This window comes from Ambystoma mexicanum, chromosome 1p (genome assembly GCF_040938575.1).
Source record: "Ambystoma mexicanum isolate Mex_15411 chromosome 1p, UKY_AmexF1_1, whole genome shotgun sequence".
Classification (NCBI taxonomy): Eukaryota; Metazoa; Chordata; class Amphibia; order Caudata; family Ambystomatidae; genus Ambystoma; species Ambystoma mexicanum.
In genome coordinates this window covers 1,398,623,141-1,398,643,854 of record NC_090921.1, presented here as the reverse complement: position 1 = coordinate 1,398,643,854, position 20,714 = coordinate 1,398,623,141, and positions in this window count along the sequence as shown.

The window sequence follows — 20,714 nt, the reverse complement described above, 5'->3', positions numbered from 1 at the left end:
GGGTGGGCAGCCGAGCCACGAAAAAAGTCCTGCTAATTTCCCCCCAAACGCATTGCGCGCAATTCCATATGTTCTCATTCGCACCCAAAAACCGCCCCCCCCCACTCCCGCCTCAATCTACTTTTTTGGTAAGATTAGTGGTAGATGGCATTTTAACACATAACACAAACAAAGCTGCAGAATCATTACAGATGCCGGAAACGCATCTGTTGGAGTTCTATCCAGGCGCTCTGGGAAAAATACATACAAACCTCATAATTTGAATATGGATTGCAGCAACAAAAGTGACTTCACAGAAATGGACATGGCAAGGAGCATCATCAGCCTTTGATACTTGGAGGCACCATGGAAGTGACTTTAGAATGAGTTGCCATAAGTAAGCCAAGTGGCAAATAACTTTGTGGTGCAAAACACCTAAATTGCACTATTGTTATTTATGGAGCAACTCTATAGTCGGTATTTTTTAAATAACATCATGATATATTAACAAGCTCTGAAGTGAATCACAGAGCTGCAGATAAGACACCGTTTTGTTAAATGATCTGCTCAAGATCACACACTTTGGTTAAATGGTGAAACCGGGATCTGGACAATTTAAGCAACTGAGCACACCTTCCCAAGTTTAGTTAATACAGATATTTATTAAGGTTTCCCTTTGCATTTCATGTGGTTAAATAATACTTTAAAGCAATGCCTTGGAAGCAAACTACATTACATAAGAAACAACCCTTTCATAAATAACTTTAGACTATTTACATCATGATGGCTTTAGTTGTATTCTCCCCATCCCATTCTGCATGCAAGGTCACAATAGCATCATACACATTAATGTGAGCCTAACAAATCTCCCTTCAGTGAAGCCATAGTCATTCTTTCATAAAGCCTGTAGCATTATGCACCCTTCTCACTGCTGATCACTCCGTCCCATGCACATTTCTAAAGGGACAAAAGTCCCTGCTAATAGCCCCACTCCCTCCCATCAGTGCTTAATGGCTCACATTAGCTCACTGAGCTCATTGGGACATTGTCCTGGCAGCAGGACACTGCTCCCCTTTCAGAACGGGTAAGGTATCCTGCTGCCAGGACAATGACCGTGCTGAGCAGGAATTGCTCAGCACACTTTGTCCTCCCAGCGCAACACCTTTCCTGTTGGGCACCCTCAGTGACATGCCGAACGGGAGAGGTGTCGCAGTGACAAATGTCCTGGTCAGGCTCTCAAAAGAGCCTGTTGGGGGGCAGTTTGCCCCCCTGGCTACTCAGTACGCCACTGCAGAGCACATTACATTACCGTCGGTTATATTTGCTTAAATTTTACTTTTCCATTGTACAGAGCGTTGAACCATGTACTGTACTTAACGTTTTTTATTTATCGTCACCGAGAACGTTTTTTTCTTTATCGTCACCTAGCTAAGTGACCTGTTTCTCGAAACAGGTCACTTATCTAGGTGCTTACCAGGAAATACTAGAGTTCACCGTCGGTTAGCGGTGAACTCTAATATTTCCCTCGGGTGCTTCTAGGAGACTTGGGATGGGAAGTAGACAGTGTGTGTTTAGTCTCGGGTCGGAGTATAAATAGTGTGGAGTTTGGAAAAGAAGTAGCATGAAAGAAATTGCGCCGTTTTAAAACTATTATTTTGAACATTTCCTTTGATCGGAGGTCAACTGGCAGCTCCAACCCCTCTGAACTCTGCCTCCTTGGAACTCCGCCCTATCCTCCAAACTCCGCCCCAGCCTTTGTGGGATCCCTGCCACATTTTTCCCATTTCCACCACTCCTGACAACCCGCCCAGAATGCAGCGGCAAAACAGCTCACTGAGTCTATGCGGTGCAAACAATGGAATTCAAGTTAATGCATTATCCTTATGCAAGATAGACCAGCAGGTCAAAGTTCTTGCTGCAGAGATCTGTACGCGTTCTAAGAGTCACAGGTTTGAATCGCTGATACATAGCCCAGCAGATTAGTGTGTGCTGCAACAATCGGAGAGAGGCATGTGGATTTTACGCGGGTTCATGAACCTGCTGCAGAGATATCTGTGCTTGCCTGCGTGTCCCGTTTGAAATATTCTTTATACGAGTGACACAGAATGCCAGTGGGTAAACGTAACAGCTGTTGTTTAGAGTACTTTAACACTTCAGTGAGTTTGTGCAACATAAAAGAGCAGCAATTATGGTGCCTTCCTTATAGCTGCTTGAAGCGACCCTCAAACACGTTTGCATACCGCGCTGCATTTACAAAGGCGGCTGCGGACCGCACTGGCAACGGGGGCGTCCGGGGCACCTCAATGTGCGCAGACTGGAACTGGAACATTGGGGATTTCGATACGTCTGAATGGATCCACTAAGTGCTAAAAACTATGTAGAGCGCCCTCTGACCCCCCATAAAAAGGTTTTTTTAAAAAGCACTGCGCTGTGCGATATTCGTTATATAGCCCTTAAAAAGTAGATGTCTCGGTTTTAATAATCCCGTTAGTGTCGAGGTCACGGTATCAGCAATCTAAGGATCCGGTGTACTAAGAAGAGTCCTGGCATCGTGAGAGACTCACTCTGCCATTTTAAGTTTTGACTCATAAAAAGTAACACAATGGCTGCCCTCGCCCAGTCTCGAGAAGGGCGGCCTGCGTCTGAAAAGAGATCACCCCGTGCTCGAAAGTCACACAGACAAGTGAAATGTGACAGTACTCCTGATTGGGAGAAAATATGTTAAACAACCCACTATTGGATTACATCCACTTAGTACAACAGGAATGAACACTTTGTGCATTGGAAATTGTATGCCACAGCATTTCATTTGTCATGCCAACCACAAAGACTGCTTCTCAGAACCCCTTTCTTCTTGCAGCAATGTTTTGGCGATATTTGGTGGTTTACACCCAAAAAGTGCCAAAACCCGAAATGGTAGCAGGTTCTTGTACATTCAGTCCTATGAGCCAAATTACAGAAACTATGCAATGGTACAAGTGCTGTCTTGCACAGTATTTTCACCACTAGGGCAAACATTGCTCTAGTGCAGAGAATGCACTAGGTGTGTCCTTGAGCTGATACTTTGTCCTGTTAACACAAGGGCAACACTGGCCCGGTGCAAATCAGCAATGAAAGAATAGGTTTTTTGCAATTGGTAAATGTTGCCCTTGCAAGAATAACAACCAAAAATAACACTAGTACTGGTTCAAAGTCCCAGTAATGAGGGAGACTACTACTCAATGTAATGAAGATCACCTGTAGGTAATCCGCTCACTACCCCTCCCCCCCACACTATCTTCCTTGTTACTACTTACACAAGTACCTACCAAGCAGTATTTGAGCAAGGAGAAGATTGAACCCACACCTGTCATTTCTGCACACCATGTGATTTAATGCGAACGTTCGACGAGTTACCGACAAGTGCTCTCCAATACTGAATCTAGACGATAATGATCCTCCCACCAACAATTTATAAAGTTTAAAAAAACATATCGGGAAACACCAAGGTCGCAGCTTTACAAATGTCCTGGATGGTTGCACCATTTAACTCGGCCCAAGAGAACACCACCCCCAAGTTCCTCTTTCCTGAATTTGGAAGGAAAGAGGGTATTCTTAAAATGAGTGGCCTGCAGATATGAACAACTTGATCCCTCTGCTCAAAGTTGAAGGAGGGCTTGCAACGTTGTTTTGCAGTGCCCAATGTCACGAAATGGAAGTCAACATGCTGGACAAACCGGCAAATAGTCAGTGCCCTAGCCAAATCCATGCAGTGTGGATGCTCGACAAGTCCCTCAGGTTGATACTGGTGAAAGGGGGGCAGAACGTTAGTGCGAAAGTTGGGGTGAGTCGTACAAAACGTTTTCCTCGGGCAAATGGGAAATAGTGCTTGTGGCAAAGGAAGGTCCCTATTTCCTTGAACGTGCATCTGAAGGTTACGAAGGCAAGTGCTCCGAACTGCATATTTAATGGACTGTAGAGAGGGGCTCAAAAAGTGGACTCTGTAATACCAGGGCAGGTACTACATGGGAACAATAGTGTGGGGGTGCTGGCTATGTTAGTTCAAAACTATGGAATCATTTGGCAGCTAGGTGCTTAGTTTGAGAAACCCATTCAAAATGTGTCTTAGAATACCTGAATGGTGGCCCATTGACATGTCATAGTTGAAATTGTGAGATTACTCATAAAACGTCATAAAAGGGCCCATTTCCACTCTGGAATTCCCTGGTCACCTGGTCATTCCCTGACATACGGGGCCCTATTTGTCCATGAGGGAATGGAGCCTTTTCCGAAGCCTGATCACCAAGTCTTCTGGAAGTATCTTTTTGACTTAGGCAGTGGCATAGTGGGCACCATTGAATATTAGGTTCAGGGAAGGAATGCGTTGCCATCTTTTTCCATTTTGATAGAAAGTTATGTTCGCTGTCAATACCATCTTTGCATCCTCAGAGAACTTAAAAAGAGAAACGCGTCAATTAGCCACTCGCCTAAAAAGAAACGAGCCAAATACACTCCTAACATAGAGCAGCTACCATTCAGGCAATGAGCTTTGTCAGGGCTTGGGGCATCAAGGCCAAATGAAAAGAAAATACTATGAAGTGAACTTGTGCCTAATTGCAGCAGACCTCGAGAAATGCCTGAAAGGATGACTTTACTGGCAAATGCAGCTATATATTCATAGGCTTACGGAAGCAAATCATTCTCCCGGTAGTGGATCTATGTCTGAAGTCTGGTTACAAATGGCCGACCTTGAGGATTCAGACCAAAAAGCCACAAATTGCAGGTTTGGCCTCTCCCGATCACTTTCAGGGGTCCCCACTCACACCCCACGGCCATGATGTGACATACAACACTGCCCCTGAAGCTCCCACCCCACTTAGCTTCTGCACTCTGACGCACCAGCCATATACTCGTCCGGTTTCCACTCAGGCCACGCCTCGTAAAGGCCTACCAACTGGAGTCAGTATTTTGAAAGCGGCCTCCCTTATTTAGGCCTTTAGGGGGTGTGGCCTGCAGACTGCCAACAGCAGTTATATCAGAGGAATTATTGCTGATAATGTCATGATCTCGAAATGTCAGTAGGTCACAAACTGATGAACTATTTTGAGGTCTGATGCAAGCTTGTATTTCCCAAATGTTTTCGGGTCCAGAAATAAGATGGAATGCATGCACTTTGTACAATGTCTTAGTGTGGGGCCAATTTGATTGTGTTCTTCACTAATGCTGACATTGATTGCTGCTTGATTGGATTGCAAGCCATTGCTGTTGGGATGTTGCCTGTTGGAGGAGGAACTGCCAAGAACTCTAACCCTTAATCTTCTTCTTTGAGTTGTCGGATCCATTGACCCATATCAGATGATTAAGAAATGTATTTGAACCGCACTCTTATTTTTTCAATTATTGTAAAACGTACTCCATAATATTTATGTATTGGTGCTGCAACTAATTGGGCCTCAGCTAACGTTCCTGCAATGGACAGTGCAGCACACTACAAGGAAATGCACCCCATCCAAATTAAAGCAAACCCTAGTTATTTTAATATATGGTCATTCAGATATGCACATTTCACACATAGTTCTATAAATATAACCACATTTTCTTGAATATTTTAAAAAAAATCAATATTTTTTAAAATCTACATAACTAAATTAGAATCAAGGCCATTAAAACCCCTTCAGATTACACACTAAACACAATACACTATACACAAAAATTAATTGTCATATCTCAAAAAAATCAACGTATTATTGTTTCACACTTAGGTCCTCATGAGCTGGGCTGTATTCTGGTAGTAAATCTGCAGGAATACTACCCACTGCAATTACCGTTGCTGCCACTTGGTCTGGCGGTATTACCACCGGATTACAAGGGGCGGTGGTGATGTTAGTCCCCATATTTTTGGAGTCCACTGGACTCAATGGGGCATTTTCGTGCAATTACTGCAGCAGTAATTCTGCCAAAATGGGTGGAAAGTCGGTGGATGTCTGAGCTCGAGGTGAATCCTCCAACTTTCCACCCAACTCATGGGGCGGTGCGGTCATGCTATTACTGCTGCATTTTTCCCACACCACCTGCCTCGTTTTGAGGCCCTTAATATCTTGTAGTGCCACCAATCACATATTGTTATTATTATTTTTTCTTAATTTGCATTCAATCAAATAGATTTGTACAAAATTGAAGAATATTGTCGCTTGAATAATCACTAAATTTTGAAGTTCTTAAAATTCTGTTTAAAATTCGAATTTGATGTTCAGTTTTCGAGTAGGTCGTATTGATATAGTTGGATCAAAATGAGTTAAGATTGGTTGTTTGGTTCTTACGCCGATCACAGGCAGAGTCCACCTCAAGTCACGATGTATTGGTTTGTAGGAAATTTTATAAACTGCATAATTTTGTAGGTCGCAATTCACCATTTGTTGATTCACCGCTAATCAATCTAGCCCAGCATGTTAGTTCGTCCAACAGGGCAAAGTCTGAAAGGGTGTTTTTTAGGTAGCGTGATCTAATCTTTTGGTTCACTGCACACTGGAGCAGCAGATGTTGTATCGATTATTTTTCAGTTTTCGAGTTACAGAAACAACATGAATCAGTTGTTGTTAGGCCTCTGATGGCCAAGATTTCATTCGTAGGCAGCAAATTAAGTCTTGCTCGCAAAAGGAGATCTCGTCCATGTTTGTTTGGAAAATCTTTATGAAGCTCTGGAGCTCGTTCAGTTGTTTTGTGTTAGGTGGCAGGTGAGCTGTCAATTTGTTTCTTATCAGCTGCTTCAAGTGTGGATATCCAGCCTTTCTCTTTTAGTTTTGTTTGAATTCTTACAGAGTTTTTAAATAAGGTGTCTTCGTCGCACCCAATCGAGTCCAGAGCGGCTGTGTTTGAGTTCCGCCATGAGAGTAATTGTGATTGTGACACCTCTAGTTCTTGATATATCAAGTTGTAAATAGAAGGGGCAGAAGCCATCCGACACTTTCGATAGAGCATCAACTTGCTGGAATTGACCATTCCTTGAAGGGAGGACAGACTTAGTTTGCGTCGTATAGACGCTACCAGGGTGGAATAGGCAAGCTGAGGACTTTCCTCCAAAACAAAGCTTCGAGTTTTGGCCAAGTTTCTTGGGGGATGTTTAACATCGTGTCGGCCCCATATGTCAAAGTTGGAACCACCTTCTTTTTGTAGAATTCTAACGCTGGAACCATGGAGAAGCGACCGAATTTCCTGTCTATTGCTTTGCCTTGCGCCGCCAGTATGAGTGTTTTAGATCTTAACAACAGTTGCATGGCGTTTTCGTGTTGGGTACTGTCGAGCGTGACTCCCAGGTATTTGAATTCTTGTACTTTGTCGATACAATTGCCATCTAAGTTGAGTCAGATCTTTTCATGTTTTTTGTTGCGAGTTTCTAGAATCATGAACTTGGTCTTCTTTTCGTTTATTTCTAGATTGTTTAACTGCATGTACTGATGAAGATTGTTTAGTTGTCGACCAATTGGCGTGTATTTGAGGAGAATGAGATCATCAGCATACAATAAACGGGAGATGACTGTTTTGTGTAATTTTGGAGGGAATGCCCTAACAGCTGCTTCTGACTCTTTAAGGTCTCCCAATTACGGCAAAAAGAGTGCTGCTGCTAATGGACACCCCTGTTTCACGCCTCTTGCTGTAGGAATTAGTGATGATAGAATCCCTTGTTGGTCTAGACGCATACGCATGGTGGTGTCGGTGTAAAGTGCCTTGATGGGATCTAAGAGAGCTGAAGGACAGTTCCAAGCTTCAAGTTTGTTCCACAAGCGGGCTCTATTAACTTTGTCAAATGTGTATGTTAGAGCTATAAACACAATGAAAATTCGAGGCCCTCCTTCTTAACACCTTATTTTTTAAGTTATTCAACAAAAGGATCTTGGCTGCTGTACCCAGGTTCTTTTTAAAACCTGTTTGAAAAGGGTCCTCGCAAGGAGCTTGTTTAGCCCACGCTTTAAATTTTTCCAGTAGTAGCATGCCGAAGACCTTGCCTATCGAGTCTAGTAAGGCAATAGGTCTGTAATTCACTGGATCACTCTTGTCTCCTTTATTAAAGATAGGCTCGACCAATGCGGATTTCCATAAAGGTGGAATAGATTATAATTCTGCACATCTCTCAAAGATTTTACTAAGAAGTCTAGATCATTCCTTGGGACATGATTTCAAATCAACGTTTGTCACCCCCACATGGACCTGAGGCTCTAGAGTTCTTTAGGATTTTAATCCGGTCTTCGATGTCTTCATGATTGTTTAGATTTACCCAGTGTTTGTTTACTGTAGTTGAGGATGGAATGGGCCCGGTGGATGGGCTTTGGAACAAATTCTTAAAGAATGTTGTTCACTTTTGCTCACTTATACAGGTTATCATCAAATTTTCTATTGCTGGCGATTTGGATTTTAGGAGAGTCCAGAATTCTTGAGCTTCAATCATCAATCACATATTATTCGTCAAAATGTTCATACCATGTTAGTGTAATCTCCACGTGCTTCAGGTCTCAATCCTGAAACGGAGAGTAAAGGTGGGCACTACTTTTTGTAAAACAAGTTCAAATATTTTATTCGGATGTATATATATATCTCTTGAGTAACCAATTGTACTCAAAACGTACTAGTGTTACACTTCGGGCTTCGCTGCGGGCTTCCTTGCAGAATACGACTCCTTTACAAGCTCCTCTGTGGAGCAGATATAGGTTGCCATGGCGACTGTACAAACTACGACGGAGTCCGTGTCAGCTGACACGTCCTGTACGTGGAACACGTACGGCAAGACACGGCCCCATGCAGCTTTAAAACCACCGTCTTTCAAGGAGCTCGTTGCTGCTAATTAGCGTTTCAAGCTACAGCGGTTACGTCCGTTAACTCCTTCGTGTTTCCTCCGCACGAATTCCTGTTCTGCTTACCTGGTTCTGACCCTTGCCTGGCTTCTGGATTGGCTTGCCTCCTACTTTATTCCTGTCGTGCTCGCCTGGCTTTTGACGTGGAACGTTATTAGATTATCACTTCCTGCTTCCTTCTGTCTCTTGCGGTACCTCATCTCAGCTAGCTGCTACCAGACGTGGAACGACTTTCCCCTCCTCGCAGGTGACTTGCTATCAACCATCCGGAACTCTTCTACGCCTTATCCGGATGCGTGTGTGCTCAGGTAAATATTTGTAGTTGGCAACTCCATCTCTGCTATTTGTAATCATTTCTCCACGGCCTTAATTTGATTTTTCCTTTTGTTGGATTTTGGGACATTGAGTGACTGTCTTGTGAACTTGGCTTCAAGTGCATATAAACACTTTGCTGATTCTGCACCAACCCGGCACTAGTGCGACCCTCGTGCCGCTCGGGTTTATTTCCCTATACTAACATTCCTGTTTGTTGTTTTCTCCTATCGTTGTCTTCTGTTTCAGGACTATTATCCATCCTCAAAATACCCATATTTCAGGTTGGTTGTCATTGGTTCAATACTTTAGGAAGTCTCTTTAGAATTATTTCCACTCACTGTGCTTATTCATATTTTGTAGATTAACCCCGGGGAAGCTCCACTCCAATATTTACCTAGGTATTTTCCTGTATTATACTGCTGTTCTGATTGCTTGGTTTATTTTCAACACTCTATAATATCTTTGTATTTCTTTGCAGCATTGGTATTGGCGGTGTGTGTTCTCCCCGCTCTTTTATTCAATTGGCACCTCTGTCTGTCCCAAACGAAACAGCAGAGAGGTACATTGTAGAAAAAAGCCCCTCTTTGAGGAAGCCTGAGTATTGTACTCAGTGGAGCTGGGATGGAAGGCTGAATATTGGTTCTTGTGCAACCATCATCTCCAAGGTCACTCATCCACGTCTTGGGTCTACTTCGGAGTGGTGAGTAACAACTAGGAGCTACCAAATAGAAATGGTCCCATGACATAAGGACCAAAATAGACAAGAAACCGGAAAAATCCGGTGGGAACCACCAAATTATGACTGGTGCCTACACAAAGCTCTATATGAGCTTATTCCGTTTTTCATTTAGTAAAAAGAAATTTTTTTTCAAATATAACCACATTTTTATTTGTTCCTCCTCAAAATTAATTTATTTTTCGGTATGTGGATCTCTTTAATCCAACAACAAAACGAAATCCTTTGCTGAATACAATTCTCCAACTGTGTTTTATTCACACAGTTACGAGGCAACAAAAAAGACCTGAGGTCTATATGAAACACAATTCAGCCAATGCATTTCATTGTATAACACCATCGTCAGGGCTATACATGATTAACATTTTAAATTCAAATTATTCAAACAGGTTGATAATGTTCACACATGTATCCATAAAACATATTCCCAAAAAAAGCAAAAGTACGTACCAAAGATGTTTTCAAACGCATTCCATTTTCAACAAGAATAACAAACAATGCAAAACAAAAGAAAGCCTGATCAATCCCATCACTATGATTGCCAGTGGTTAATATCTTTTGCCTCGTAACCATGTGAATAAAACACTGTTGGAGAATTTCATTCAGCAAAGTATTTCGATTTGTTGTTGGATTAAAGAGATCGACATACCAAAAAAGAAATTCCTTTTGAAGAGTAAATAACAATTTGTCTATGTTTGAAAAAAAAATTCTTCTTACTAAATGAAAAAAAGGAATAAGCTCACATAGATGTGTGGGCACCAGTCATAATTAGGTGGTTCACACCTGATTTTTCCGGTTTCAGGTCTCAATCCAAACCTTTTTAACAGTACAAGATACTTACTTCTTAAATGGTATGAAATACAATATCTAAGATATTATCTTAAATAAATCCATCTCTGGTTTCAATCGTATTTATTTAAAGAACATTTTCGGGTAATCCAATTTACAGAAATCATCCGAGGACCTAATCTAAATTAACTCCTCTTGATGCAAGTGGTGAAAATTCTTGATAAGAACTATATAAAGTGCTTAGTGTATTTAAGTGACTTGGAGATAAATGTCACTCAGACCCCAAGAAGTGCTATTAAAATTCAGTTAAAGTGCTTAAGAAAACGAAAAACGTATGCATACAAGTTAATTATGTAAAATCGTTAAAATGACTGGGTCCTTTGGCTCTTAGCTCTCTTAGTTCTCTTAGTTCTCAAGTACTTAAAGAACTCTATTTGAGTTCTTTAAACCGTTGTGCCCAAACGGTGCCTTAGGTTAGCTTTTGGTACTGAACTTGTACGTGGTAGTGCCCAGGTGGTTTATGGGGCTTGCTCTAGTCCTTACACCCTGTCCCCACATCCACATCAAGTTCTAATCTATCAAGTAGGGGTTAATAAGTCAGCACCTAACCTTAGACCTGTTGCATAGCACTGTAAATAGTTACCACCACACGAGTCTGACACACAATTAGTTGTACCTTTTCTCGTTCCGCTTTACCTCATTTCAATAGGTTGATGGTGGTGGAAGATGGTTAAATCTTCATTTCTTCTCCTCTATCAGTGCAAACCTATGGTTTCTCTGTCTGTGAGCAATTATTCTTTTCTATAAGCGCCTAGGTGTAGTATCACAAAATGTGCAATATAGTCCTCTTACTCCCCTCTAACAGCACCCATACGCCTTACCTAACTTAATGGGGAGTCAGCTAGAGGCCCTCACGCTGCCACTAGAAAGCAGCGCCTCTATGCCACTTCACAGTGGGAACAGCGTGACTTTGTGCCAGTGCTAGCGCTGATGGGCCCAGGTGCCTCTTTCTTCCTTCTTCCTCTAGGGGTGGGTCCTAGCTAGACACAGCCAATCCGCTCTCTGGGGGGAAATCAGGGCAAACATCAGAAATAGCAGGACTTTCAGTAGACTTAGCGCTGGACGCTATTGTTTAGAAAATGGTTTACATACACAATGGCCAAGGCTCAGATTCACACGGAAAGTTCTCACTTGCGTGTGCACATTTTGAATGTTTTCTGGCACTTGAAATTAAACTGCATGTGAAAATTCCTTTAAAATGGGGGGTGTATTTTAGGAGTGGGGAACACATTCTGTAAGGGGTGCACCGGTCAAGCATCACTGTAATGTGTGGCTAGTCCAACCTGTTTAGCCCATATGTAGGGGAAGGGCAGATCAGACCCCTGTTTGCAAGAATGTGCCCGAGACAGCAATGCAGAAATGCAAATAATGCATTGGCAGTGATCCCTGCCCATGCTCGCCCAGCACACATGTGCATACGTGAGTGTCGGATGCATGGCAGCCTGTCCCTACTCTGGTCCTTTCCCTAAATCATAACTCAGATGTAGGGCGAGCAGCCGAGTACAATGCAAGCGGTTCTCGACTAGCTGCATTTTTTAACAATCCGGCCCGAAAGACAAAAGCATTGTTTGATTAGAAATTTAGAGATCTCAAAGCAGCACATACACAAGGACAGATTCCATGTGTAGATAAAGAATGCACAGGGTGGTGCCCTATTCATGGACTAATAGGGTACTTGCTTGCGCAACTGCATGCAAATCCGCCTTCGACTATTCATGGAATGGAATGTGCAGTGCCTTTCCTAGACTTGCATGGAGTTTGCGCAGGCTCAGCACGTCTGTGCGAGCCATTGAGTGCCTTGCGCGAGCTCCAAGCAGAGCATAGGCATGACTTGCTCAGAGGGCTGGGAAAGGGGGCTGAACACCAAAAGTGGGGAAGAACTTGCAAAAAAGTGGGCGTTCCGAGGGATGGCCTGAAGGCAGTCCCTTGCACGCCCACTATTGTGCAGCATGAGACGTATTCATGGATTCGATCTCACAATGTCTCGGCTGGGAAATGGCCATACAAATCCTTCATACGATCCGCCACACGAAGGCAGGAGTAAGTACACTTGCATGTAGGATTTACAGTGCGCAGGTGGGGTCGCATGTTGAATTCGAGGTGCGTGTACTCAATCGTGGTTCAGAGTAAGCAGTGCAGAAGGGTGCAGGAACGTTTTACAGGGGTTTGCACGCAGATTTCCAGAGTTCTTGCTGAGTTATGATTTTTCATAAGCATTTTGTCGGGGTGCCGGATACAGTTACAGTTACAGGGGACCCCATGCACTGTTTGAAGGGTGTGTGTATTCGCACCGAGCAGAGCGCGCAAAGGTAACTTTTCTGGCTGTTCATGCTTTGCATGAGGACGTGTCGGCGGCGTTCGGGGCGCGATGTGTGAATACGGTTACTTTACGCTGTGAATTCAATGAAACGCAATGGGTGCGGTGTCCTTCTTCGGCTCGCAGCCCTTGTGGGATTTCTACGCGTATTTCCATGAATCGGGCCCTTGGTGCATAATCCTATCAGGCACACCAGACACACAGGAAGGAAACAACACAAAATAAATCACAAATCACACAGGGAGTGATCACATTCCTGAGGCAAAGCAATGGCGCTGAACAATGATATTTTCAAAGAAAACGTCGGCAAGAAGGTGAAAGAAATGAAAATATTAAAGATAGAGAGGACGAAAGCGAGAGAGAACGTGGGGCAGTAAAAATTTAAGAAGAGAAGAGAAAACGACACAGGCACGAGATGAAAGGAAGGGGCATAGTAAAGAAGACAGAGCAACAGATGTGTCTGTTGCAGTTTCAGCTGGTCGAGGCAAACACTTAAGTGAAAAGTGTGCCTGGACCAGTTGAAACTGTAACTGCAAAGTCAGTGGCAGTCACTTAGCTTGCTGTGGTTGCAGAAGTGGCTTCTCGTGTTCGTCACAGCAGGCAGGGGCTCGGAGTCCACGGCAGGTAAGGGAGACCAACATGGCGTACCCTTAATGAGGACTGGCCTGACACTGCCACCTCCTGTCGTGACCTTCAGGTGCACCCTTAATGAGGGCTGGCCTGACACTGCCACCTCCTGTCGTAACCTTCAGCGAGGTTCTGGCACTTTTGTCAGTCACAGTTTGCCTGAATTGATCATGGCGGGCCCGCCGTGGCGTGGTGGGACCGGGTTGTCCCGGAAGGACCTCTGGCTTAGCCCCACTTTCTGGAGAGTGCCGTGGTCCAGCCCCAGCTGGCCCTGGCCCACTTTAAGCACTGCATGTTTCAAATATTATGTACATATATATGAGTTTATGCATCTAACGTGTCAAATATCTAGTGTTTCTATTCAACCTGATGCCTAAAACAACTTAACATTGTCAAAATGTTCTCCTTTATTGGTACTTTCTCTTTATATTTTAAGATGAGATCATAGATATCACAGTGCAGTACTGAGAACTCATCCCAAAATGGTGCATGGTAAGCTCGAGTACTATACTGTTAGATTCTCTACTGTGCTAATTACAGCCACGCTAATGCAAGCAACGCATGAAATCTATATATGGAGAATGAGGGAGGAAACAATGTTTAGCGATTTTACGGGTGGTCTTGAGGGGAGGTGGGCCTGTAGAGAAGAATTAAAAACCAAAGTAAGAGAGTGTTAACTTATAGAGTGATATGGAATGTTAAGATTAAACATTTTTTTAGATACTAATAGCGTATTTAGAGTTCCAGATATTGATTTTTTACTTTTGTAGTTTTGACACTTGAAGGCAGATTACAGAATCTTTGCACCAGTACAATTGTAGACGGTATTAGCACTAGAGCAAAGCTTGCCCTTGGGTAAATATCTCTTCTTTCAATGCCTTTCTATGGTAGGTCAAAGTGTGTCCTAGTGCTAATACAGTATGGTATTAGTACTAGGGCAAAATTGGTTTGCCCTCGTATGTTTTTTTGCAGTAGGGCTGTTTTTGACATAGTGTTTATACAAGGCCCTGTAAATTCGTTGACAGCCAGGAAAGAGCCCTCGTTAATTTTTACTCTGTTCTTTTGCATCACAGGTTTTCAGTTATTTCTTGCAGCTTTTGGGCCTGATTCATGGAATTATCTGTGCTGTAAAGAGGGACTTAACACGCAAAACTGTGTACGAAATCCCGTTTGTCGATTGATGGAATCGACTGCGCATTTTTTGTATTTTGTAAGGACTTCGTGCATGCTTGGCACGTCTGTGCAGGAGGCCGAGTGCCTTGCAGGAGACACATTGCAGCGTGTCGGCGTGGCCTGTGACTAGAAAGAGTAAGGGGCAGAACTCACAAAATGGGGAAGAACAAGGGAAAATGTGGTCGTTTGAGGAACGCCCCATGCGAGGCGATAGCACACCCACAACTGCGCAGGTAAAATCGTATTCATGGATCTGACCGCACAACCTCACGTTGGGGAAATGTATCATTTAAAGGTTGAATTAGCAGGTGATCACCTGCTCACCTCCTGTTTAAGCAATGACTGTCATATAGTTGCAAGTGGCTTGTTCACTAAGGACCTCATCCATTTCTCAGAGTCAAAAAGAGACTGAGGCAGATTCTAACAGATATTCTAAAGTCAACAGCTCACCTTTAACTGACATTTTAAAGAAACCTTTATTTTGAGACAAGAAATCTCATCATCAGAACTGAGTCCTTAATCCAGTCCCTCTGAAAAGTGCCAATCATTCAGGCACTCTGAGACCCTGCACCTTTTAAAAAAAATAACGAGATTGACCAATCACAGCAGCTCGATCAAAACATTGCTAACTTTTTCCATTAAAAATCGACAATTTGGAAAAGGAAACTCTCTATATCAACTCTTCCAAAGTATGCCTCAGAATCTGGTGAATTCAACCAAAACTACTGGCTCTGCTAAAGATCCTTGTCCTCCAAAATATGTAAACCCTTGGCCTCTCATGGCATCTGAGCAAAACATATGTTGAAGTTGTTGAATGAGATTCTCTCCTTGGAATCAGTACCAACATTCTTGAAGGTGGCTGCATTCATCCTCTTCTGAAAAAGCTGTCAACTGACCTGGCTGACTTGTTTCAAGTCTGCAAACCATTTCTCACATTCCTGACATGACTAAACTTATGAAAATAGAAGTAACCTATTAATTGCAAAACTGTGTTGTGACCGTTCATATCCTGGACCCTAGTTAGGTGGGTTTAGATCTTTGCAGAGTGGAGAGTCAGTTGTAATATCAACCCACGACGATTTAAGACTGAGACAATGGCACTTGTGCTCCCGGATCCATCTGACTGTATTCGATACTAGGTCTCACAAACTGCTTCTGGCCAGACTGGCTGTTATTGGTGTTGAAGGCACTTGTCATGATCTCTGCTTCCAAAAGGTCAGGGTTTTCCCAACTCCCTTGGAAGCAGATCCATAACCCAGGTTCCGAGTGCCAACCAGTCCCAATTGGGACCTTTTGGACCCAGTCCTGGCGCCAGTGGCACCAGGCTCATAAATATGCCCAGTCCCAGCGCTGGAAGCGCCGGGCTCATAATGCTTGGGTGGACTTACCTGCAGCAGACCATGCTGCTTACTTGCCTGCCAGTTGAGCCTCTGATCCTCTTCTGTTTGGAACTACTTTTCCTGTTGGGTGGGGCAGGAGCCACTCCCTAGATTCAGAACACTGGAACTCTTCTGGAAAGCAGGAACTCTTTTCTTACCTAGGCGTGGCTGTGGAAGGAGACACCTAAGCACTACAGGAGGCTATTTAAACCACACCCGGTGGATGAATCTTGCTTTGCGTTATTCTGCATCCTCTGCAGCAGAACGCTCATCGTGTCTTCTGCATCGGATCCTGGGCCTAAGGAAAAAGGCTTACCATCCTGAATTCAGTCTTCAGCAACACCTATAAAGACAAGAAAGAACAGGTTAGCATTCCGGCATCTGAAAGACAAAGGCTTACCTAATCTTCGTGCGCTCCGGAGGTCTTCACACTGCATTCTGGCATCTGAAAGACAAAAGCTTACCAACTCTTCGCACGCTCCGGAGGCCTTCGGCGCTGCATCCCGCATCTGAAAGACAAAACAAGGTGCGTTTAAAGACATTGGGGAACTTTAATACTCACGTGCCATTACTCCTTTCCACATCTAACCCAGTGGGTATTCCGGCACCCTGCAGCCTCTCCGAACTCGTACCTGGAAAATAAAAAGACAGTTAGAGCGCATCGTGAAGCAGGCAACAAGCGCTTACTTACGTGCTTCCAGGCGCTTCTATTCATCACACGGACTCCATCTTCAACTCACTTCAGCCCGTCATCCGCCATTGCCGGAACCCTGCAAAACAAGAGACATCATTACTAAAGACTTTAAAGACAATAGAATTACTCGAAACTTACCGTTCGTGCAGTAAACGACGGACAGCAGTCCTCTGAAGTCAAGAGGCCTGCGCTACCTATCCAGTGAAGAAACTGGTTACAGCACCCTGCCCCGAGGCAGATGGAGAGCTCGGCATTCACTTACCTAAGGTGAGAGCCTTAACCTTTGGGGGTCTACAGGAGAGCAAAAAAGGAAAGAGATAGGGACACCCCAATAACCCCAGTTCATTAATCCCATATTTTCTATCTGCAGACATCTTACTCTTGAAGTCAGGCATACAGTGCACAGAGGTCCAGCCCAAAGAGCCAACCGGGTGCTACACATCACCTTTGAAAAAACGGTAGTCGCCCAGTCAAGACCGGCGCCTCTGCGAGAATCAGGTGAGCGTTACAGAACGCAAAGCCTACCGCAAAACTCTCGCCCAGGCGCTATGGAAACCTCGGATACTGACCACCTAGCCCGGTTACTTGGGGAACTAAGGGCAGAAGTGCATGCAGCTCGTCAGGAAACGAATGCTCTAAGAAGGGAACTAATTATTTCCAAGGAGAGAACAGACGGTCTTGCTAGACAATTGCTACAGTCACAAGCCGGACAGACCCCGTTACCCGCATCAGGGGCAAATCTTCCTTCAACATCCTCTATGAATCCAGTGCAGATCAACCTACCTGGGAATGTACCTCTGGCTCCGCCAGAACGATTTTCTGGTGACCCAAAGAGGTTTGCAGTATTTATCAATCAGTGCCGGTTGCACTTCTTATGCCGGCCAGCAGCCTTTCCAACTGATCAAGCTAAAGTAGCTTTTGTACTTTCGTACCTTAGTGGCAATGCGGCAGACTGGTCGATCCCTCTAATTACTCAAGATGATCCGGTTCTCCATGATTTTCAAGCCTTTCAGCTTAGTATGGAAAAACTGTTCGCAAGACATTCACAGGGGCAGGCCTTGGACAATGAGCTTCTTTCGTTGCGACAGGGTAATCAAGACCTTTTGGCTTATATTGCATCTTTCAATAGACTAATAGTGGAAACTCAATGGCCTGAGGACAAAAGGATTACACTGTTTTATAGAGGTCTACATGGAGAGCTCAAAGACGTTTTAGCCCAAGTAGTGAATCCCCCACAAGACTGTTCGGATTATATAGACTTGGTCGTTCAAATAGATCATAGACTGCAGAACAGGAAGGCCGACCGTTCCAAGTTTGATGCTCGAGTATTTTCCAAACCGCCAACTCCTTCCAAAGGAGTAGATTCCGGGGAACCCATGCAAATAGGGGGTCTGAAAGGTCCTCTAACACAAAAGGAGCGGGAAAGGAGAAAACAGTTGCAATTATGCCTCTATTGCGGAAACTCAGGGCACTTTCTTCGAGACTGTCCGGTGAAACCTGCCAAGAAGGCAGTAGGAGCTGCAGTTACCAAAGTTACAAACTCTGAGCAGGGAAACGACCTCGCCCGACAAGAATAGAGGTCCTCTTGCCGAGCGTGAAAACCAGTTCCGTGACCTCGCATTTCGTGATACCTATGGTCCTGATAATCCGGATCGATTACATGCAATTGAAGCTTACGTCGACAGCGGTGCCATCGGCAATTATGTGGATCATGAAATGGTTTTGAGGATGAATCTAACTCTTTGTCCCAAGGCTGTAAAGGACGTCATTACTACAGTGGATGGTACGGAGATAGCCTCCGGGCCAGTAACGCATACCACTCAAGAGGTGACGCTAGTAAGTCAAGATGGACACCATGAGAAGATCGTGTTCGATGTGATCAAGGCCCCTCAGTTTCAGATTATTCTAGGAATACCTTGGTTAGAGAAACACAATCCTCTGATCGATTGGCGAGCAAGAACGGTCCAGTTTCCAGAATGTGTCTCTACTTGTCACCCTCCACCTGGTGTTGCACTGGCAGCAATTTCTTCAGAGACTCCCCAGTTACCTCCCGAATACCTAGAATACCAAGATGTTTTCCGGAAGGATCAGGCTAACTCTCTACCTCCTCATAGGTCTTATGACTGCCAGATAGACCTGATACCTGGATCTACTCCTCCTTGTAGTAGAATTTATGCCCTCACCGAGCCTGAGAACCTTCACCTTCGACAATACCTGGATCAATACCTGGCAAATGGGTTTATTCGTCCTTCCAAGTCCCCTGCTTCTTCAGCTTTGTTCTTCGTTCCAAAAAAGGAAGGAGACCTTAGAACTTGTATCGATTATCGCTCCCTGAACCAGATCACCGTTAAGAATAGATATCCGTTACCTTTGATCCCTGAACTCCTGGACCAAGTCAGAAAAGCATGCATATATACAAAGCTGGATCTTAGAGGAGCTTACCACTTGGTACGAGTAAAAGAGGGCGATGAATGGAAGACGGCCTTCCGCACCAAGTATGGGCTATTTGAATATCAGGTCATGCCCTTCGGACTTTGCAATGCCCCGGCCGCCTTTCAATATTTTATGAACGATGTCCTCAGAGAGCTCATAGATGTGTGTGTTGTTGTTTACATTGATGACATCCTCGTTTATTCTTCATCGGAATCTGAACATCGGAAACACGTGAAAATGGTCCTCGAAAGATTGTGTCAACACAAACTTTTCGCTAAGTTGGAAAAATGTGTTTTCAACGTGACTGAAGTTGAATTCTTGGGATTCATATTATCACCTGGCGGAGTACGTATGGATTCAAAGAAGGTCGATGCAGTTCTCAAATGGCCATCACCATCCTCCGTAAAAGGTGTGCAAAGCATGTTAGGCTTCGCTAACTTTTACCGCAGGTTTATCCCCGAATTCTCTCGAATAGTCCAGCCCATCACTGCCTTGTTAAAGAAAAACAAACGTTTTGAATGGTCTACCGAGGCAGAACAAGCTTTCCAGGATTTGAAGACTAAATTTATCTCTGCACCAATCTTAAAACACCCTCGCCCCGAACTCCCCTACATCGTGGAAACTGATGCTTCAAGCCTTGCCATGGGGGGGTTCTATCACAAAAGGACCCGGTAACCAATCAGTTGCATCCCGTGGCATTTTGGTCCCGCAAATTCTCGCCTCCTGAAATCAATTACACGATTACTGACAAGGAACTTCTGGCTATCAAGTCTGCCTTTAAGGCTTGACGGCATTATCTGCTGGGGGCCCGACACACCGTTACTGTGATTACGGATCACCGAAACCTGCAATATTTGAAAACCGCAAAAGCCCAATCCTCTAGACAACTCCGTTGGGCATTATTCTTTGCCGAGTTTGACTTCATAATTACCTATCGACCTGGTACAAAGAACGGTAAAGCTGATGCCCTTTCTCGGATGGGAGTGGAAGAACACTTGATCAACCCTAAACCTGTACCAATCATTCCCGAACAAAGAATTCTGGGTGTAATCGCCACAGAATCCATAGAGGAAGTTAAGGATAAAGCCAGGCAACTTGTAACTCCAGCAGACATACAGAATTGGCATCTGCAGGGAAAGGACTTTGCAGTAAAGGACAACTTATTGTATTTCCAAGAACGATTATACCTACCCAGCACAGATTTACAGAAAAAAGTAATCTCTTGTTATCACGATTCTTTAATGGAAGGTCATCCTGGTATGGCCAAGACCTCAGAAAAGATCAAGCGCTACTTCTGGTGGCCGTCTTGGAAAAAAGATATCAGAGACTTTATAATGTCCTGTGGAGTATGCGCCCAAAACGAAGAGTCAAAAGGAAAGACCAGCAG